This window comes from Mirounga angustirostris, unplaced genomic scaffold (assembly GCF_029215605.1).
Source record: "Mirounga angustirostris isolate CCGP_5_RB_7025 unplaced genomic scaffold, mMirAng1.0.hap1 SCAF_5, whole genome shotgun sequence".
NCBI lineage: Eukaryota > Metazoa > Chordata > Mammalia > Carnivora > Phocidae > Mirounga > Mirounga angustirostris.
In genome coordinates this window covers 116,347,071-116,361,871 of record NW_026991713.1, presented here as the reverse complement: position 1 = coordinate 116,361,871, position 14,801 = coordinate 116,347,071, and the positions used below count along the sequence as shown (strand labels likewise).

General features: G+C 39.4%; 1 long non-coding RNA gene across 2 annotated transcripts in view; it reads left to right on the top strand.

Moving 5' to 3' along the window:
* Positions 1-14,801, top strand: part of LOC123844163 (uncharacterized) — an 87,992-nt gene that overhangs the window by 59,630 nt on the left and 13,561 nt on the right. For both annotated transcript variants that reach the window (XR_008506040.2, XR_006790714.3), the window contains exon 3: positions 4,224-4,343. This is a non-coding gene — a long non-coding RNA (uncharacterized LOC123844163). The remainder of the gene's footprint in view (positions 1-4,223; positions 4,344-14,801) is intronic.

The following is a 14,801-nucleotide window of genomic DNA, read 5'->3' as shown; positions in this document are numbered from 1 at the left end:
GAGAATAAAGGAATAAGAGATGGGTGACTCAGGCTTCTCTGTGGGTCTAGGGATTTTGCCAAAGCTTAAGTGATATAGACAGTCTTCAAAATTATGAATGTCATACTTGGACTTTGTACTCATTACCTTTTCACCTTGATAGTCAAGTCATATTACCTTTTATGTTATGATTTTTTTGTTACCTGGGACCTTTTTGCCTTTTCTCAACATTTTTTTCTAGGTCTTAAAACTAATTTGTGTTTCTAAGTTCTTGCTTTGGGCGCATTTCTTGGATTCAGTTGTCTAATCAACTAGATGTATTTTTTAAAGAAGCAGACTTTTAAAAATGATAAATATTGAGAATAGTTACTGAGATTGTCACTTGCGTAGTTAATCAGGAGCCTCTTTGTGTTAGAAAAGTTTTTCTGAATCTTCTTCCATATTATCTGCTCCTTATTAAAAAACAAAAAAAGGAGGAAACTCTGGCTTTAAAATCAAGCTGTGAAAAATGATGTACAACAGACCAGCGACCATTCTCAAAAGCCAGTTTATTTTTGTGTAATGAGAAAAACAGAGAAAGGAGATGGTAGAAGTAATTACCTAAGCTCATTCGATAAACTTTGAAAATTAATAGAGAATATGGGAAAGATGTTCCCTCGCCACCTGTCAGAACACTCTAGGCAACTCCACCAGGCTGAGGTTCTTTAGGTTTGAAAGCCTAAAAGGTGGCACCCAGTGGGTAAACTCCCATGCATTTCATCTGGTCTTAGACCAGAGGTTCTCAACATGAGCAATATTGACATTTGGGGCTGAATCAGTCTTTGTTGTGGGGGCTGTTTTGTTCATCACAGGATGTTTAGCAACGTCCTGACTTTTACCCACTAGAAGCCAGTAGCAGTCCCAGTTGTGGTCATTCAAAATATCTCCAGGGGCACCTGGGTGGCTCAGTTGGTTAAGCATCTGACTCTTGATTTCAGCTCAGGTCGTGATGTCAAGGTTGTGAGATGGAGCCCTGTGTGGGGCTCCACTCTGGGTGTGGCTGCATGGTATTCGCTCTCTCTCTCCCTCTGCCCTTCTTCCCTACCCCTGTGCATGCATGCACTCTCTATCTCTCAAAACAAAAAACAAAAAACAACTTCAGAAAGTAACAAATATCCCTCCCAGGGGGTGGGGGCAAAATCGTTCCCAGTTAAGAATCACTGTCTTAGAGTGACAGCTCTTATATTGGCCTCAACTGTTTCCTACTCTATTTCAAAGACGTAAAGGAAACTGTTTAGCCCATAGCCAACAGACCCATAGGCCATTAGTAATGGCCACAGTAATAGCCCTCTTGGCTATAGAATAATGCTAGAAGAGTTTGAGAGAGGGTTTTCTATCCTGGAATAGAGAAACATAATCAAACATAAAGAAAACATTGACTATGTTTCAAACACAGAGAAACAAATCAAAGTTCAGGTCAAAAAGCAAAACCCAAACTTGGTTTCTACACTGTCTTTTTCTTAATGATGCAATCATTTTTCATTTTCTCCTAGTCTTCAAAATAGGGATTTGAGTTTACACTATTTAAGAGACCTCTAAGGTTCATTCATATTCTTTCCATTTAATATAAAGAAAGGTAAATCTCAGGGAAGGCTGATGAGCAATATATTTAAGACTGCCCGAAGTACTGATATTTTGGATTCCTGAGGCTTACCGCAGAAGTTGGAAGTGACCTTCCCTTCTTAGACCTGTCTTTAATATAGAGCTGTGCATGCTGGGCTGAGCAAGCCACTGCACAGGCGAGCCCACCTGATCTCACGGGCAAACCCCAAATCAGGAGTCAAGCTCTGAAGTCTATGTTCCTGCCTCTGCCAATTAATGTGACCTTGGGACTCATGAGCCTGAGATTCAGTTCCTCCTCTGCAAATTGAGAACTCCCATGATGAATTGATGTGATTGCTGTGATGATTACATTAGCATCATGATCATGGTCACTCGTGTTATTCTAATTTTCCTCCCTCCCTTTCTTTTCTCTCTACTATGTCTATTCCTTGCACATGCCCAGGCCTCAGGATCACAGCCCTTCCATCCTTGCTCAGGCCCAATTCTGAGTCCCAGCATTACAGAAAGCTCACCACCACCTCTCTGGCTTTTAGAAAACCAAGTTCACAGGCTTCAAAAAAATTAACAGAGCTGTCTTTCAATTTCTTACTATTTGAAATGGTTTCATTAAATGTCCAATGCTTAGATGTCCATGCATGTAAAAAATTAAGTTCTCTGTTAAATGAATCAACAAAGTCCTAGAGTTGGGGCAGGAGGAATATTGGAAGTCATCTAGTCTAGCAAGGATTCCTTGTATAGTGCTCCTGGTGTGTGGTCAGGATACTTTCACTGAGAGGTAACTCAGACCCATCTCAGTAAGTTCTAATTCTTGCTAGTGCCCTACTTTGTATGTTTTGTGTTTTCTTCTGGAACAATACTGGTTGCATCTTCTTCCTCATTCACTAATGAGCTACATGTCCATCGGCAAGTCATGGGCCTCTAAGTTTGCTGCATTTAATGGCTTTATATGTGAATACATCAAACACAAAACAATGAAACTAATTCTGCAGCCACACAACCACCTGAAACCTAGTCTCATTTCTTGCATTTAGTGGGGATTGTATAACTTGGAAGATGACTGATCTCCCAGTGATCTGAACCTTCAGACAAAAGGTTTACAGAATACATTCAGATTCACAGTCTTCCTCCAGAAGAATAAGTGTTGAACACACTCCAAAGGGAGTATGAATTAAAACCTCCAGGTATGTCTAGAGAATAGAAAAAGAAACTTGAACATGACTTTTATGCCATTTCTGTATTGGCATTTCTGTCACACTTGTAATTGGAGAAGAAAAATGAAGAATGGGGGCGCCTGGGTGGCTCAGTTGGTTAGAGCCTCTGCCTTCAGCTCAGGTCATGATCTCAGGGTCCTGGGATCGAGCTCCGCATCAGGCTCTCTGCTCAGCAGGGAGTCTGCTTCTCCCTCCCCCTCTGCCTGCAGCTCCCCCTGCTTGTGCTCTCTCTCTCTCAAATAAATAAATAAAAATCTTTAATAAAAAAAAGAAATATGAGGTATGTACAAACACAGGGAATATAGTCAGTGGTGTTGTAATAGTGCTCTGTGGTGACAGACCGTAGTTACATGCTTGTGGTTCATCACGTAGAGTTGTTGAATCACCATGTCCTATACCTGAAACTAATGTAACGTTGTGTGCCAACTGTATTCAAATTAAAAAAAATTTTAAATGAAGTGTATGAAAAGGCTTTAATACTAACACGGCTAATAAGGGGGAGACCCCATTATGTGAGGTATGTGCAACTTTCTCACTAAATTTGAAAGCAGTGCCAACACTCTCTGGGACCATAACACCCACCGGTTTCCTTTCATCCTTCCTGCCAGTGCCGTAGGGCTTTTTCTGGACACCAGAAACACCTTCCTCTGAGGCACTTTCCAGCATCAACTGAGCAGCCCGTGTTGCCAGCCGGGTTCCTGGATGCCTTTTCCATTATGCAATCTTCTTCTGTTAGAATGCGCCACTCCACATAATGTAGGCATTGAAGGGAATGGAATATGGTACAGGAAGGATGTTAGAGATTAAGTGAAATCTTTGTAAGATGTACTCCAGGTGCCCGAATATATAGCTTTATTTATGGACATCCACACTCTCCCATTAATGGTGGGATCTTGAACAATTACCTAACCTATCTGTGCCTCAGTTTCCCGATTAGTAAAAGAAAGTGGTAATCATACTTACATCATAAGGTTATTATGAGGACTAAGTGAGTTTAAGTTAAGCACGTAGAACAATACAGACCCTATAACTACTGTATATGTTTGAAGTTCTTATTGTTACAGAGAAGAAAATGTGGCAATGTCTCTGTTTCTCATTTAATTGGCTATTCATGGCTTTGGAAAGTAATATAATAATTGAGTTATTTTTTGCTTAATTTAATGAGCAGATTTTGTCTCCACGATGAGCAAGACCTACTGCTTTGCTCACCCTAATAGAACAGAAGGTTCTAGATTCCATGGGTACCAGGTTCAATTTCTGCCTCTACAAATTCAGAGCTTCTGAAGTCTTCTTTTTCTGGAGTATGTGTATGTGTGAGTATGTGTGTATGCCCACACACACCGAGAAAGTGGCAGAGATGCATCCAGCTGGTCTGGACTACCCATTCTTCTGTCATTCCTCTTCATAATGAAACCATGTGATTTCTTTCAGCAAGTGCACCTTGCACCACCTGGCCTGCCTTTAATGGATGCCATGCCCAGAAATGATGAAAGGCATTGGCTCTTACAAATGAGACTATCCCTCCAATCAAGCTGAATACTCACCATGGAGGTAGGGCAGGAAATATCATGAATTGTATTTTTTTTTCCCCTCACCCAGTGAAGCCCTAGTATTTCTCACTGCATTATTCTTTGCTTAATTCAATATTTAGATCCTTGAATAAAAATTCTACAAGAGACTTTCTAGCAGTCTTACTGTGATCCTGACCTTTCTTTATGTCCTTACTTGGATAGTAGTAACACCTATATGTATATAGGTGTGTAAAAAGTATAGATATTTAATATATTTACATATGTACATATATATATATATATATATATATATATATATATATATATATATATAATATATATAATTTTGACCAAATAATTTTGGCTCAACACACCCAAGACTGAAAGATATTAGTCATCCTAAAGATAAAAGGAAGTAGTAAAGCAATACATAATGTTTTAAAAAAGATTTTAACAGATTTCCATAGACAAGGCTTCCGGTATTTCTGGTTAACAGCAAAATCATCATTGGGACACCAAAAGAGTGGAAAATATTGGTGGAAAATGTCATCACCTGGTATATATATATATTTTTAAGCCTATCGTCAAGTAAGATCTTGCACTATACCATTCCTTCTTCCTTCTGATTCCAATATAGGGAGTGGGGTTTTCCCACGCCCAAGAGGAAAAAGAATCCTGTTTCCTTTCTCTCTGACAATAATCTTGTTGCAGGACAGATGAACAAGGCAAAGTGTAAGCCTAGCCTTGTTGAAGTGCTCCTTCCCATGAGGTACAAGACCGCACAAATTTGGTGTCTTGCAAGGCAAACCTAGCAAGCAGGAAAGCCTTGTAGGTCCTTCAGCAATCTCCTCTTAGAGATGCCAACACTCCCTCACTCAATAAGCAGCTAATGTCCTTCACGATATCCTTTGTTGTCCAAGCTCCCCCCAAGGTCCTGCCCCCTAAGACCTGCCTTGCATAGTATGCTCCATGCCCATGGCTTCTTTTCAGCCCCCTAGGCTGCCCCTACTCCCTTATGTGCCTCCCAATGAGACATGATGGTGGAATTTCAGACACTGCAGCATGTTGATAAGGGCAGGCAGGATGTTTGGAATCCCATAGAATCGCCTAGGAACGCTGTATCTTACTCTGGGTTGACAACCACACAGGCACTGCTACCTTTGGAGGCCCCAAAAGTTGAGTCATGTATAATCGCTCACTCTCTTCTCTCCCAAACCTTGTATTTTGGCTTCTTTTTTCTTTTCTTTTCTTTTCTTTTTTTTTTTTAAGATTTTATTTATTTGACAGAGAGAGAGAGTACAAACAGGGGGAGGCAGTAGAGGGAGAGGGAGAAGCAGACTCCCCAAGGAGCAGAGAGCCCGATGCGGGGCTCTATCCCCTGGGATCACGACCTGAGCTGAAGGCAGATACTTAACTGACTGAGCCACTCAGGTGCCCCTATTTTGGCTTCTTTATAAGTAGCAAGATGGGTGCTGCCAATCCTTAAGTAAACCCATGCTGCCCCTTTAGTTATGAAGACTCACCGTTTTAGAGTCTATATGGGTCATGTATGCTGAGGATGGGAGTTATGTGCTTAAGATCCTATGAACATGTTTTATAACTCCTCTTCTAAAAGTCTATCACAGAACTATAGAATCCATAGATCTTTCTCGGAGTGAGCTCTGAAGAAAAATTCACACACATACCCACAAAAGAAAGATAAAATGAAAAGGAGACCATGATGCTAATTTTTCTAACAAATGCTAAAGTTGTAGTTTTGGTGTTTTCGTTTCCTTTTCTTTCTTTCTTTCTTTCTTTCTTTCTTTCTTTCTTTTCTTTCTTTCTTTCTTTTCTTTCTTTCTTTCTTTCTTTTTTCTTTCTTCCTTCCTTCCTTCCTTCTTTCTCTTTCTTTCTTTCTTTCTTTCTTTCTTTCTTTCTTTCTTTCTTTCTTTCCTTTCTTCTTTCTTTCTTTCTTTCTTTCTTTCTTTCTTTCTTTCTTTCTTTCTTTCTTTCTTTCTTTCTTCTTTCCTTCCTTCCTTTCTTTCTCTTTCTTTCTTTCTTTCTCTTTCTTTCTTTCTTTCTTTCTTCTTTTCTATTGTAGTATATAATTTTTAAAGGGAAAAATTCATAGAGACCAATGAATTTGAAGAAAAAGATCAGGAGGGCCTTTTGTTTGCAAAATACAAAGAAGAACCCTTTTCAAAACTGTGGCTTAAGTGATGTCAGTAGTTACAAAGTCCCTGGAGCTGATGAATGACATTTTAAGCCATGATTGACATTCATCCTTTCTTATCATGAGCATTCTTAGATCATTCCCCAGGGAGTTCTAAAATTTTTCTAAGGAACTTCTGCATCATTCTAGAGTAGCATTTGCTAAACTTAATTGCCTTAGGAAAAAAAACACTCTTTTATATCATTTTGCATAGCAACATCCCAAACACAGAAAACATGATGATGCATGGAAAATATAAAGTCTGGGAGAAATACAGCTATGGAGGGACTAGTCATGTGTTCCCAGAAATCACTTGAGGACTGTTTCTGCTCTCTCATGACAACTGCCAAGGGCCAGGTTCATCCATGGTTCTTTTTTTTTCCCCTGAAGCTCTGCCTTAGCAATTCTTACAATTTTTATTTTACTCGGAAATCAGGTGAAAAGGAAAAAAAAAATCAATGCTTATTGAAGGAATAAAAAAATCTTTCAAGATGATGTGTACTCCCATAAGGATGGGTTGCATATTTTAGAAGTATAGTAAGTATGCACTGGTCTGAAACAGTTACCATAGGAACAAAACTTTTTCCCCATTAGAAGGAAGGGTAGTCACTGTAGTAAATTTCCACACAAATATCTAAGCTACACCAATTGAGCATCAGTTGGGAATCAAATCCAACATACTGTGTATTTAATAGGCTGATGTTAGAGGGGGAGGATAAGGACTCTAATATAAGGAAAATTTTTGCACATCCAATGATCAAACTAGGTTTGCTAAACAAACCATCAAAATAGGCACTTTGGTGCCCACTGCATTTTTTATTCTGCTCTAATTTCCCAGAAGGGCATCACCCTAACTCAGCTAAAAGCTGTGCCAAGCAATATCAAAGAGGAGTCTTACAGCATGGTTCATAAGAATTTATTCTGAAGAAGAGAGAAAATGTGGCAGAGCACTACATAAGAGGATACATAGGGTTCTGGGAGCAATGGGAAGTGTCGAGTGGGGTTAGAGTTATGGATGCTTCCACAATGAGCTGGATTTGAGTCTAGCTCTAAATGTAAAGACATTTTAGGACTACCTTAACCTTAATCTCTTTATTTCACATAAGAATACATGAAAAAATCTGCATATTAAGTAGAAAAAGTCTCTTTTCCTATAAAATAAAAATTCTAAGTGATAAGAAAGCACTGTGACTAAGATTTTTTTTTCTTACTGGTACCAAAAATGATACATCTACAATGACATCTTAGATTTAATGAGATATGGGCATAGGAAAAGGATGAATAAGGAAAATATGATCTTGAGGATACGTAAGAGGAAAGCAGAAGTTCAATATGTGAGGTGGAGTAGGGGTGAAAGATCATACCACATAAGACCCCCAGAAAAATATTGGTTAGCAAATATAATAATTTTAGATTTAGTTTTCTCTTAAACATTTGAATAAACCATCTAGCCATGTGAATTCTGATGACTTTTAAAAGAAACTAACAATTTAAAATAGTTTTAAAATCTAACTATTTTAAGAAAATAAGTCTCAATGTGTGTATTAAAAGGATTGTAATAAGAAAATATCAATCTAGGGGTACCTGGGTGGCTCAGTCAGTTGAGCGTCTGACTCTTGATTCTGGCTCAGGTCATGATCTTGGAGTCGTGAGATGGAGACTTGCATCAGGCTCTGCACTCAGCTGGGAGTCTGCTTGAGATTCTCTCTCTCCCTCTCCTTCTCCTTCTGCCCCTACCCTCTGCTGACATGCTTTTTTTTTCTCTCTCTCTCTCATTCAAATTAATAAATAAATCTTTAAAAACATGTATCAATCTAAACACTCATTATAATTGAATTGAATTGAATTTATGTGAAAAATACCTCAGTCTAAAAAAATCCCCAAATACCAGATGCTGAATCAATGCCAGGTAATTACTTAAAGTATACTTAAAATTCTGAGAGAATACTAGAAACCTAAGACTAAATGATGATAGAATAATGTATCTTTTACAGAGAGCATATTCTACTGAAGGCCCTTGGCTTACATTTTACTTTCTTAGAATTCTCCATTTCATTTAATTTTTGAAAGCATAAGGGTCAATTGTCATCAATTTCTTGGCTCATACTGGAGTAACTAGAAATTTTGAACCCTTAGAATCTTGGCATGTTCTTTATTTTACTTTTTATGCTATAAAATATACTTAGAAGGCTTCTTACCAGAGTCTTTTAGGCTTTACTACTGTATTTTAATTCTCCAAAGGGTGTGTCAAAGAGATTTAAAAAAAAAAGCTTTGGGTGCATTACAAAAGAACTCCTGCAGTTAATGCTGTAGCAAGTTGGTGATCTAAAATCTATGATAGGGGCCCCTGGATGGCTCAGTGGTTAAGCGTCTGCCTTCGGCTCAGGTCATGATCCCGGGGTCCTGGGATCGAGCCCCACATCGGGCTCCCTGCTCCTTGGGAAGCCTGCTTCTCCCTCTGTCCCTCCCCCTGCTTGTGTTCCCTCTCTCACTGTGTCTCTCTCTGTCAAATAAATAAAATCTTTAAAAAAATAAATAAAGATAAAATCTAAGATAATGTTATGATTTCAGGCTGAACTCACCAGTCTTACTTGCTTATACCACCTGTACCTTGTAAGGCCCTCGGGTTAGTGCCGAACATCATCTTACTACGTGGGTGGCAGGTGTCTGTCATCTCAATAATTCTGCAGAAAAGCCAGGGAATTTGTTTGAAAGTATTTGTCCAGATGAAACCATATGGGGCCTCCAGGGTGCTCTGGGCCTGAAGCCTAAGCCTGCTGGCTGTGGAGAGCCACAGAGCTCATCCACAAGAAAATCTGATGTCTCCTCAAAGCCAGTAAAGATAAAAGAAACCTGCATTAGTCCAAAAGAGCACAGCTCATGTGTGGGAATTGCACAAGATTAGGGTTTGTCCTTTGTTGGCCTTAGAAAGGCCAGGGAATAGAAAGGAAAGTAGACAGCCACTGAGTCCTTCTGTTTTGTTGCTTTCCTTGCTTACGAGAAACTTTTGGACAGTTAACTTTGCCTTGATTAACTCTATTGGTGGGTAGGGGGCCTTGATAGCAAACTCTGGCTATTGTGTCCCCTTAGGTGATATAGCCACATCATTGGAACAGAATCCTGCGAAAGGTAAGACTTGACAGGCTTTCTGTGCCTTAGAATGGTCTGATTCCTCTTAGTAGTGATTGAACTGCATGACATATAGATGATAGGAGAGATTCTCGGGCAGGCTAGAAAGCTGTTGACCCTTGTTATCCCATGGCAAAATATTTGGTAAAGTTGTCACTCGAACTGTCAGAAGCGAAACCACTGGCTTGTCTATCCCCTTGAGGGGAACTCTTCGGAAGAACTCAGAATATTGCAGTAGGTTGATGGCTCCTTGTTGCTTTTATCAAGATATGATGAGAGAAAAGTAGTCAGGCAAGGGCCATGCAGTTTGCACAGAGAGATGGAAGTGAACAGACTTGTGTTAAGGAGGGCTTCTTGGAATGCAGGTTGCCACCTAAAGTCCAAATGTGTAGTCCTCCAGTGTTGGAAAATGCAGTCAAGAAAGAGAGAAACATAAAACAAAGGGGGCAGGAGACCCAACACAGACTCTACCACTGGGAAGATGAAAGCAGATCTGGGCGCCTGGGTGGCTCAGATGGTTAAGCGTCTGTCTTAGGCTCGGGTCATGATCCCAGAGTCTGGGATCGAGTCCCGCATCGGGCTCCCTGCTCCGCGGGAAGTCTGCTTCTCCCTCTGCCTCTCTCTCTCTCTCTGTCTCTCATGAATAAATAAATAAAATCTTTAAAAAAAAAAAAAGATGAAAGCAGATCTCAGATGGTTGCAGCGAATCCAGATTGGAAAATTCAACCGGTACCCATCGCTTCTCTTCCATCCAGAATGTACACATAGGCATAGTGAAGGTCAGAATTCCTGATGGAATCCACAATGTTGCTGGTGTCTGGCTGATAAAGAATGACAGGACAATAAAAAGATATTTTCCTTACTTGAACACTTACACTGATCTGTGATGCCTCTCTTGGCAAGAGTCTTCTGATCCCCAGACTGTGACAGAAGAAAACTGCATATCTGTCAAACTGGAGTACTTCTCCTATACATTCATAGATGATTGTGTTTATATTATAGATACATAAATGCATAGAATAGTCTTTGGAAACTTACACAGGAAGCTGGTCACAGTGATTGCTTCTGGGAAGGGGGATGCAGTGGCTGGAGGAAACAGCATGAGGGAGACTTACTTCTCTCTTCTTCCATTTGGGCAAATCACTGGTCCATGTATATACATCTCCTATTCACAAACACACACACACCACAAAGTAAAAAAAAAAAAAAAGTTTCTAATAAAATTACAATTCGCATACCTTTTAACCTAGTTATTTCTCTCCTGGGAATGATTTCCTACAAATAGAACCTAATGTGTGAAATGATGTATGTTGAAAGTCATTAAATTGTAGCCTTGCTTTTAATAGTAAATATTAAAAACAACTTAAGTGAAATCTTAAATGTCCATCGATAGGGCACTGGTGAAGTGTATTATATACAGACATATGATTTAATACCATACATCCACAAAAAGAAATAAAGAACAGTATATATTGATAAAAATGAGCTCTACAGTATTACTAACTGAAAGAAGCAAGTATTGTATACTCTCATTTGAGTTAACAAAATGAGAGGAATATATACGTATATATATGTGTATATATAGTTATGTATGTTTTTGTATATACACATACATATTCATTTGTTTTGATAAAATATTTCTGAAAGGTACATAAAAGTTGATAACATTGGCTGTCTCAGAAAAGGAGAACTTGGTAGCAGAGGTTCAGCGGTGGGATAGATAACTTTTATTCCAAAAGAATTCCATATCCATATTCCATATCAGTAACAACATTAGGTAAGTGTATACCCTTGCTTCATAGACAACATTCATTTGAGTGCCTAAGTGGCTTAACTTGTCTATTAATACAGCCCACATTAACAGTTGGACCACCAAAGCCAAGGATACTTTTCAACAGCTCAAGGAAATTTTTCAGTAAGTAAGAAGGCCAATACTGGTTAATAGCATAATTAACTCTTAAGAGGGCAATCTAACTTCTCTCATTTCCAAGTTCTTAGTAACCCACAGAAGGTGATTTGTTCATAAACACTGGTTCTTCCAAATAAAAGACAAGCATAGATAAGAGACAAAAAGAGCAAGATAATTTTTCTGGAGGTTTTTTTTTTTTTTTAAAGATTTTATTTATTTATTTGACAGAGAGAGAGACAGCGAGAGAGGGAACACAAGCAGGGGGAGTGGAAGAGGGAGAAGCAGGCTTCCCGCCGAGCAGGGAGCCCCATGAGGGGCTCGATCCCAGGACCCTGAGATCATGACCTGAGCCAAAGGCAGTCGCTTAACCAACTGAGCCACCCAGGCGCCCCTTTTCTGGAGGTTTTGTTCCTTCCTGGCTGAGACCTGCTATGGTGAAAAAAATTTGGTTCTGACGGTTAAGTTATGTGACCTTTGGGAAATCACTCAGTGTCCCTCAACCTGTCTAATTTAAAAATTATATATATATATAATTTATATCACTCATCCAATCTCATCTCCTTATATAGGCAACATCCTGTAGAATAAAAAGCCTGATTCTAAAGGCCATATCTGCATGTACCATTTAAAAAATTAACATGTGCATGGATTTTTTACACCGATCTTGTGAAACGGTATGTTCAGTTTCCAGGGATAATTAGCATCAACTTCGTCTGTTGCTAATTTTAGTTATTTCTCACCAAGTACATTACGACGAAAAAATGCTGCTGTCACCTTTGATGTCTTTCACCAATGAACGAATGAATCAATGGTTTATCATAGGTTCCTTTTTCCTTATTTATTTTTTTGCCATAGGCCTTGTTCTAAGAGCATAGAGTCTGGCATGGTCAGAGAGAATGTTCTTCTATAATGAGAACCACTCTTTCTAGCTAAAAGGACATATTCCCTTTCTTTTTAAGATGCTCTCTTCCTGTCCCTGTTCCCTTCCCTCCTTCTTTTCGTTCTCCACTTCTGTCCTTTCTTCCAGCACTGGTTTCCTAGAGAGACCATTTATTTAAAATCCTTGAGTAAAGAACACCTTTAGAGTAGTTGAAAACCTCAAATGACTATTATTATAAAGTTTCCTTCTAAAAAGACCTAAAAACTAGCAAAGAGTTGTGCTCTACTTAACATTCTTTCCAATATGTCAAATGGCAGATTGAGCTGGTGAGTGTTGGTGCCTATCATTGGCTCTGGATCTTCTAGTGCTTTTCTGTGTCCTGATGAGTTTCAAGACCAAACTTCTGCATAAGCTAAGTTGAAAATAGTCATATACTTTGAGAGCGACGGGCCATTAGAACTGGAGGGAGGGTTGAACGAAACCTACTTCAGTTTTTTCACTTTACAGATGAGGAGACTAAGGTTGAGGGACACTGAGTGATTTCCCAAAGGTCACATAACTTAACCGTCAGAACCAAATTTTTTTCACCATAGCAGGTCTCAGCCAGGAAGGAACAAACCCTCCAGAAAAATTATCTTGCTCTTTTTGTCTCTTATCTATGCTTGTCTTTTATTTGGAAGAACCAGTGTTTATGAACAAATCACCTTCTGTGGGTTACTAAGAACTTGGAAATGAGAGAAGTTAGATTGCCCTCTTAAGAGTTAATTATGCTATTAACCAGTATTGGCCTTCTTACCTACTGAAAAATTTCCTTGAGCTGTTGAAAAGTATCCTTGGCTTTGGTGGTCCAACTGTTAATGTGGGCTGTATTAATAGACAAGTTAAGTCACATGCTAATCTTGTGACATTGGCCAATGACATTAACATATCTAGAGAGATAAGAGGATTTCAGCATAAGAGTTTGAACAGCAAATATAGAACAGGAGCAGGGGAACCAAGGTAGGAGTTGACCTGTCTCCTGGTCAGAGCAGGGTAGAGGAAAGCCCAGCTGGGGTGTTGAGAATTTCATTCCCATTGTCCAGCATCTCCCTTAGGAAAAGGGTCCTTCTTTTTTGAATTTCCTTGGCTTCCTGGTTTTCTTATGACCTCTCAGGCCACTCATTCTCTCATCTACTTGCTCCTTCCTGCTCTCCCATCTCATTTCTACATGGTAGAGTCATTGGGATCTCATTTATGGTCTTCTCACTGGATACTTTGTCCCAAAGTGATCTCATTCATGCTGATGAATTCTCAGATTTATAGCTCTATCCCAGATCTTTTTTTTTTTTTTTTTTTAGAGACAGAGAAAGAGAGAGAGAGAGAGAGAGAGCATGTGCATGGAGGGGCAAAGGGAGAAGGAGAGAGAGAATCCCAAGCAGGCTTCATGCACAGCGCAGAGCCCAACCCTGGGTTGGATCTCACAACCCTGAGATCAAGAACAGGCTGAAATCAAGAGTCAGACACTTAACTGACTGAGCCACCCAGGCACCCCTCTCACTCAAATTATCTATCTATCTATCGATCGATCGATCTACCTACCTATCTGTATCATCTATCTCCAACTAGATGTCACAGAATTGTCATAAATACATGTGTAAAATTTTATCTGTCACCATCATTTATCATCATCTATCTCCAACTAAATGTCACAAGATTGTCATAAATACAAAGGTCTAAAATTATATTCTTGATCTCTTTACCTATCCTCCCCAGTCTGGTCCACCTTTAGATTTCCCCAACTCAGAAAATGGCACCTCCATTGCTTGGCTGCTAAAATCATAAATTTGGTGGTCATCCTTGAAATCTCCCATCTCCTCCCCTTTCAATCCATCACAAGTTACATTTTTATTTTTATATATTTCTTGAAGCCAGCAGCTATGCTTCGTCTTCACACTACCATGGCACTGGTATATGCCACTATATTCTTCACCTGGAGGACTATGATAGCCTCCTAGTCTCTCCACATTCATTCGTTCTTCTACTTTAATCTATGTAGTGAGTGATCATTTAAAAATATATTGTATTATGCCCCATCTCTGCTTAAACAGGTTGATGCCTGTTGCTTCCCTCTTCATCTTCAGCTTGAATCCTTCTCCCTTCGCTGTATACCCCAGCCCCAATGGCTGCCTCCCTCCTATGGGTTGAGAGTTCCCTGCCCCATATCCTTTATATGTTACATTCTGCTTGGAATTTTTTACTTCCACAATCCTTCTTTTCCCCATCTCTCCCAACTTCTATTAATTCTTTAGTCTATTTTTAAGTGTCATAGAGACAGAAATTAGAATGGCAGTTGCCAGAGGCTGGGGGATGGGGGAGAATGGGGAGTTACTATTTAGAAGGTACAGAGTTT